The sequence below is a fragment of the Anomaloglossus baeobatrachus genome, chromosome 5, assembly GCF_048569485.1.
Source record: "Anomaloglossus baeobatrachus isolate aAnoBae1 chromosome 5, aAnoBae1.hap1, whole genome shotgun sequence".
Classification (NCBI taxonomy): domain Eukaryota; kingdom Metazoa; phylum Chordata; class Amphibia; order Anura; family Aromobatidae; genus Anomaloglossus; species Anomaloglossus baeobatrachus.
In genome coordinates this window covers 224467803-224475411 of record NC_134357.1, presented here as the reverse complement: position 1 = coordinate 224475411, position 7609 = coordinate 224467803, and positions in this window count along the sequence as shown.

Sequence of the window (7609 nt, the reverse complement as noted above, 5' to 3'; positions counted from 1 at the left end):
ACCTGCGGTAAAAATACATAAACAAATGCATGCGTTTTTGCGTGTTTTACCGCATTTTTGCTGAATTTCTGTTGCTGCGTTTATTCCAATGCATTGCATGGGTAAAAAACGCTGGCAAAAACGCAGAAAGTATTGACATGTTGCATTGTTGTGGTCACCACAAAAACGCACCTAAAACAAAACTCCACTGTGCGGACAGCAAAAATGAAAACTCATAGATTTTGCTGGGGAAGCAGTCATGCAGTTTTAAGACCAAAAACGCACCTGAAAACGTGCAAAAATGCCCCGAAAAATGCACCGTGCGCACATAGCCTTAGGCTACATGCGCACGCTGCGTTGTCACGTTTTGTGGTGCAGTTTTGTTGCCAGAACCTTCTGCCATTTGACTTCCCAGCAAAGTCCATAAGAAGTCAGATTTGCTACGCACACGTTGCAGTTTATTTGTCAGCGTTTTTTTTTACAAAAGTTTGTGACAAAAAGGAAGCAGCATGTTCATTCTTTCTTGTGTTTTTGTCAACATTTGTCACCCATTGAAATCAATGAGGGCATCAAAAACGGATGCCGTCCAATCGGTGTGTTTTGCATGCGTTTTATCGGCAGTTTTTGTCAACAAAAACACAGCTCACCAACTTAGTTCCAAAATGACAAAATCAATGCTGGAGTGATTTTGGCATGTCGGTGTCTCTCTCTCCGCTTCATACTCACCGATCACCGGCGCGCACGGCTGTTGCACTGCTCCCGCGGCCTCTCATTCTTCTTCCCTACCACTCATTAGCCTCATAACATATTCACTGCACCCGCTTATTAGGCTCATACTATTCACTCCTCCCACCGTCTGTGATTAGTTGCAGTCAGACACGCCCCCATGTTGAGTGACAGCTGTCTGACTGTAACTTATCATAGGCGCCGGTGGGCTTGTCTAGATCGTACAGCACAACTGAAGTAAGTGGCTCTATCAGCACTGACGTCACTAAGGTTAGCCGCTGTCACAGCTGGAGTCCTTCACCTGTGACAGCAAATCACCCGAGTGACTGAAGTGAGCTGGATGATCAGCGGTGCAGTCACTCAAGTGATTTGCGGTCACAGCTGGAGACCTCCACCTGTGTGCACAATTCAGGCCGTGACTGAAGTGAGCCGCAGCTGGAGGACTCACGTGCGTTACAGCACCGCCAATTGCGTGGCTCACTTCAGTAGCGGCCTAAACCTCAAAGCGGTGAACCCGTGACGTCACTGCTGCGACACACGCCGTACTGCGGGACACATAGTTGTGACGTCAGGGATTCACCCGAATTCATTCTGATCGCTGTTCTCTATCTGCACTCACAGCTGGCAGTCACATTCTATGACGTTCACTGTGACAGAACAGGGATGTAGTAGAGCTGAATCGCCGTGGGACCTCATGTGGATTACTTTGGACCTGGTAAGGTGTTTGAGGGTTAATAAAGTGTTGAAAGAGAGGGCTTTTTATTTTATTTCAAATAAAGGATTTTTTTGGGAGTTTGTGTTTATTTACTTTCACTTACAGATTAGTAGTGGGGGGTATCTCATAGACGCCTGACATCACTAACTTAGGGCTTAGTGGCAGCTATGGGCTGCCATTAACCCCTTATTGCCCCGATTGCAACCACACCAGGGCAATCGGGAAGAGCTGGGTCCAGTGACAGAATTGGCGCATCTTATGGATGCACCACTTCTGGGGAGGCTTTGGGCTGCTATTGTTAGGCTGGAAAGGGCCAAATAACGATGGGCCTTCCCACCCTAATAATATCAGCCCCCAATTGTCTGCTGTACCTTGGCTGGTATTAGAAAAACAGATGGGACCCCACATCATATATATATATTTTTTTTTTCTAAATAAATCAAATCATTAAAATAAAAAAAGCGTGGAATCTCCACTAATTTTCATAACCAGCCAAGGTACAGCAGAGAGCTGAATGTTGCAGCCTGCAGCTGTTCTTGTGCTGGATATGAAAAAGGGGGGACCCCTCGTTATTTTTTGTTACCCTCCAAAAATTAGAAATAAAAACGGCTAGCCAAGCTAGATATAGCTTTATCAAGCTATTCTGTTATTTCTTTCTATGCATTCTGTTCTTTTTTTATTATCTAATCTATATGTTCGTTCTATCTATCTATCTATCTATCCATCTATCTTTCTGTTTTTTTTTCTATCATCTATTCTAGCTGTCTATCCATTATCCTATCCTATCGTATTTTGATTTACCTTTAAAAAAACGCATTAACAAAAACGAACCAAAAACGCACGAAAAATGCATCAAAAATGCACCAAAAATGCACCTACATTACAAGCATTTTTTTTACAGTTCCAGGCTCTCTCTGATAACATGCAGTGTTGGTTAGGCTATGTGCGCACGTTGCGTACAAGCCCTGCAGAAATTTCTGCAGCGATCTGAAGAGCACATGTGCGCTTTAGATCGCTGCAGAAATGTCCGTAGTGAGCGCCGGTTCCATGCGCTCTGCCTGCAGCTCCTCCCATAGACAGAGCAGGAGCTGCCGGCAAAGTGCAGGAAAGAAGTGACATGTCACTTCTTTTTGCGCAGCGCTTCGGCAGTAGCCGAAGCGCTGCGCTCTTAAACGCCACGTGCGCACGGCCCCTGCACAGTCTCCATAGACTGTGCAGGGGACGCAGGACGCATGCAGTTACGCTGCGCTACAAAGCGCAGCGTAACTGCATGTTTTTACGCATCGTGCGCACATAGCCTTACAGTTTGTGTGCAGAAAAAAACGGCAGCGTACGCATGTAGCCTTAGCCTGCAGATTAATCCCATTTCTGCAGGTCAATAACGCTGTTTTAACGCGACAGGTTCCATTTAAAAGGATTAATTAATTACATAAATAAATAAAATAAATAATGGAATTGTGTGTTCCCATTTTTTGACATCTGTGATTTATTTTTAATTCGATTGCGCTGAGTGAGGACTTACTTTTTAAGTGACGAGCGCGTCTTCTTATTGGTACCACGTTGGGGCGCATTACTTTAATTTTCAGCTTATGACTCCTGTCGCTGTCATAACGAATTTCCTGAGCGCCGGCATTCACAGATCATCAGCATTTCTGCTGTTCAGAGGGACACTGAAGCACCGCTCTGAACAGCAGAAACGATCAGACAGTGCGGGCTTCAAGTCCCCTAAAAGTGCTATAGAGAAAAACAAAAACGTATGTGCAGGAGCTTTAATGCGGATTGCATCGTTTGCAGAATTCCATTTTACAGTTTTTGAGAAATTCAGCAATGGAAATTATATGCAAATGACCTGCAAGTCCTTTGGGATAGGACGTGCACTTGCAGCTCTCCTGCCTCCCTCCATGTTCCCTGCCGGGCTCCTGTGTGTGACTGATAGGTCTCTCAGTGACTTTCCTACCAAGATCTTGTGACAACAGTCAGTGTCTGAGTTTAGATCCATCCTGGGGCCCTCACTGCGCACACTCCGCTCCAGGCACCGACCGTGCTGGTGAGAGATCTCGGTCAGGTGAGGCTGGTGGATTTCTCAGGAAAGCAATTAGTTTGAGGGATACAATTTTCATGATAGGCTCTCTATAAGAATTTGTGCGGTTCTCTTTTATGTATACATATTCTGCTGCTTAATAGACTTACAACCAGACGTTGAAAATACACCTGCACGCTCACACACACTGGAAAGTATACACGCACGCTCACACACACTGGAAAATACAGACGCAAACAGAGCGGCACACTCACACGTTAGGTTCTGTAAGGACGGCGGAGCTTGGACGCTGTGAGAGGAAATGAGACTCCAGCATCCTCGTACAGCCATGATTACAGAGCCCTGTAGAGGCCGATTCTCCGCACCGCCCGAGCTCTACTCCTCACTGTTTATAGAGAGAGGAGGAGCAGAGCGCGGCTGCCCGGAGGTGACATCACGCCGGCATTTGGAACCGGATCGGTGGACCGCTTCTTCCTAGTTCAGTGAAGCCGCTACTATTTTAACAACCGGGAAGAAATGGCTGAATCCCACCCCTGCTCATCGGCTCGAGGTATAAGGCAGAGGCAGAAGCACCGTGCACTGACGGGGCCCACAGAAGGCCTCAGTCACACATCGGGACTTTTGGTCAGTATTTCATCAGTGACAGCCGTCAGTCTGCCAATTATAGTTTTTCTCTGTAAGGCTAAGTGCACACATCAGTTTTTTCCAATCAGGCACAATCTGGTTTGTGCCTGACGCAACGGATCCGTCTCAGATTGTGTAAAAACTGATACGACAGATCCGGTAAAAAAACTGATCCGTTTTTTTTTTTTTATGCTGAGACACCCCATCATCACCGCACAAACACCGTCACTACCGCCCCCACCATCACTGCACACGCAGGCACTACCGCACATATCATCACCGCACACGCAGGCACTACTGCACGCATCATCACCGCACAAGCAGGCACTATTGCACGCATCATCACCCCACAAGCAGGCACTACAGCCCCCAAAATCACCGCACCGCAGGCACTCTCGCACGTATCACTGCACACACCCCGGCACTACCGCACGCATCATCACCGCACACGCAGGCACTACTGCACGCATCATCACCGCACAAGCAGGCACTATTGCACGCATCATCACCCCACAAGCAGGCACTACAGCCCCCAACATCACCGCACCGCAGGCACTCTCGCACGCATCACTGCACACACCCCGGCACTACCGCACGCATCATCACCACACACGCAGGCACTCTCGCACGCATCATCACCGCACACGCAGGCACTCTCGCACGCATCATCACCGCACAAGCAGGCACTACAGCCCCCATCATCACCGCACAAGCAGGCACTATCGCACGCATCATCACAGCACACGCAGGCACTACAGCCCCCATCATCACCGCACACGCAGGCACTCTCACACGCATCATCACCGCACAAGCAGGCACTATCGCACGCATCATCACAGCACACGTAGGCACTACAGCCCCCATCATCACCGCACACGCAGGCACTCTCACACGCATCATCACCGCACACGCAGGCACTCTCGCACGCATCATCACCGCACACGCAGGCACTCTCGCACGCATCATCACCGCACACGTAGGCACTACAGCCCCCATCATCACCGCACAAGCAAGCACTATCGCACGCATCATCACCGCACACGCAGGCACTCTCGCACGCATCATTACCGCACACACCCCGGCACTACCACACGGATCATCACCGCACAAGCAGGCACTACAGCCCCCATCATCACCGCACAAGCAGGCACTCTCGCACGCATCATCACTGCACACACCCCGGCACTACCGCACACATCATCACCGCACAAGCAGGCACTACAGCCCCCATCATCACCGCACAAGCAGGCACTCCCGCACCCATCATCACCGCACAAGCAGGCACTCTCGCACGCATCATCACCGCACAAGCAGGCACTCTTGCACGCATCATCACCGCACACACTCCGGCACTACGGCACGCATCATCACCGCACACATCATCACCGCACAAGCAGGCACTATCGCACGCATCATCATCGCACATGCAGGCACTACAGCCACCATCATCACCGCACAAGCAGGCACTCTCGCACGCATCATCACCGCACATGTCCCGGCACTACCTCAGTGACGTCTCCGCTGACAGCGCGATTCACTTCAGTTGCTCCATGGAGCTCACAGTGAGCAGCGTTGTTCTACTGCCGCTCCTGTCATCTTCATGTAGCAGAGCTGAAATCGTCGTGGGACCTCTGTGGATTACGTCGGACCTGGAGGGGTATTTGGGGATTTTAATAAAATGGTGAAAGAGGGTGTTTTTTTGTCTTTTATTCCAAATAAAGTATTTTTTGGGGTGTATGTGTTTATTTACTTTCACTTACAGGTTAATTATTGGGGGGAGTTTATAGACACCTGCCATGATTAATCCCTTATTACCCCGATTACCACCGCACCAGGGCAATTCGGGATGAGACGAGTAGAGTCCCGGGACTGTCGCATCTAATGGATGCGGCAATTTCGGGCGGCTGCTGGCTGATATTGTTTGGCTGGGGGGCTCCCCATAACGTGGGGCTCCCCATCCTGAGAATACCAGCCTTCAGCCGTGTGGCTTTATCTTTGCTGGTATCAAAGTTGGCGGGGACCGCACGCTGTTTTTTTAAATTATTTATTTATTTTACTGCACGATATAGACCCGCCCACCGGCGGCTGTGATTGGTTGCAGTGACACAGCTGTCACTCAGCATGGGGGCGTGTCTGACTGCAACCAATCATAGGCACCGGTGGGCGGGGAAAGCAGTGAATACAAGATTGAATAATGGGCGGCCGGCATTTTCAAATCAGGAGAAGCCGCCAGAGCTTTGTGAAAGCCGTGCAGCACCGCGCCCGTGATCGGTGAGTGGGTGAGGGTGAGTGAGTGAGTCAGTGAGTGAGTGAGTTTGAGGCCTCCGACACACATCCGTGCCGCCGGTACGTGTTTGCCATTTTTGCACGTACCGGCGGCATGGAGACACGTTCAGCAATGCTACCCTATTATAGCAGGCACACACACGTAAAACCACACGGAACGTGTGTCCGTGTGCGTTTGTACGTGTGTTCGTTTTTCTACACGCTGACATGTCCACGTTTTCTCCGGCAGCACGGGTGTCACACGGCCCGCACCTGTACCACACGGATGTAGTGTGGATGCGGTCCCGTGTGACACGCGCCGGAGAAAACACACGTGTCAGTGAAAAAAACCCAAAACATTTACTCACCTTCTCCAGCCCTCCTGTCTCTGCCGCTGCTGCTGACCGCCGCTCATTATGCTCATTTAATATTCACTTCACTGCGGCCGGCAGCAGCAGCAGCAGCGGGGAGACGGCAGGGCTGGAGACCAAAGATCAGCACCATGGACAGCAGCACGGAACACGTGAGTATGCAAATTATCGGTTCTACGTGTGCTATCGCGGATAGCACATGTAGAACACACGTGGACCGCATGTACCCGAGACACGTACTTACTACACGCAACACGTAGGGTAAATACGTGTCTCGCGGCACGTGCGTGTTTTTAACGGAAGTGTGTTTTAGGCCTGAGAGTGAGTGAGTGATTGATTGATTTTCTGACAAGCAATAACTTTATATCACTTCTGGGCACGCTCAGAAGTAAAACCCGGATCAGGTACATGCTTCCGGCGTTTGATGCATGCCACCGGATCCGGGGCGCATAGACTTTCATTATGCACCATGCCGCACAGCGCCGCACCCGGCGCTATGCAGTTTTTAGCCGCTGGCAAAAAATGTTCCTCTCTGCGTCCTGTGCGGACGCCAGACTGACGATTTTTGCCGCATCCGACAAAAAAACGGATCAAACGCAAGTACATGCGGCACAATCCGGCGCTAATAAAAGTCTATGAGGAAAAACCACACCCGGCGGAAAAAAAAAGATGCGTTTTTCCCGCAAATTGCCGGATTGTGCCGCACAGCAAAAACCTGATGTGTGAACATACCCTAAGCCCAACTCCTTTCTTTAGCATACAAACACTGATGCAAAGTACTGACCAAATACTGATGTGTGAATGAGGCCTAATACAGTGGCAGCAGCTGGAACCTTCCTGCCCCCACTCCCCTGAGCAGCATCACATCCTCCACAAACATGGCGTCCT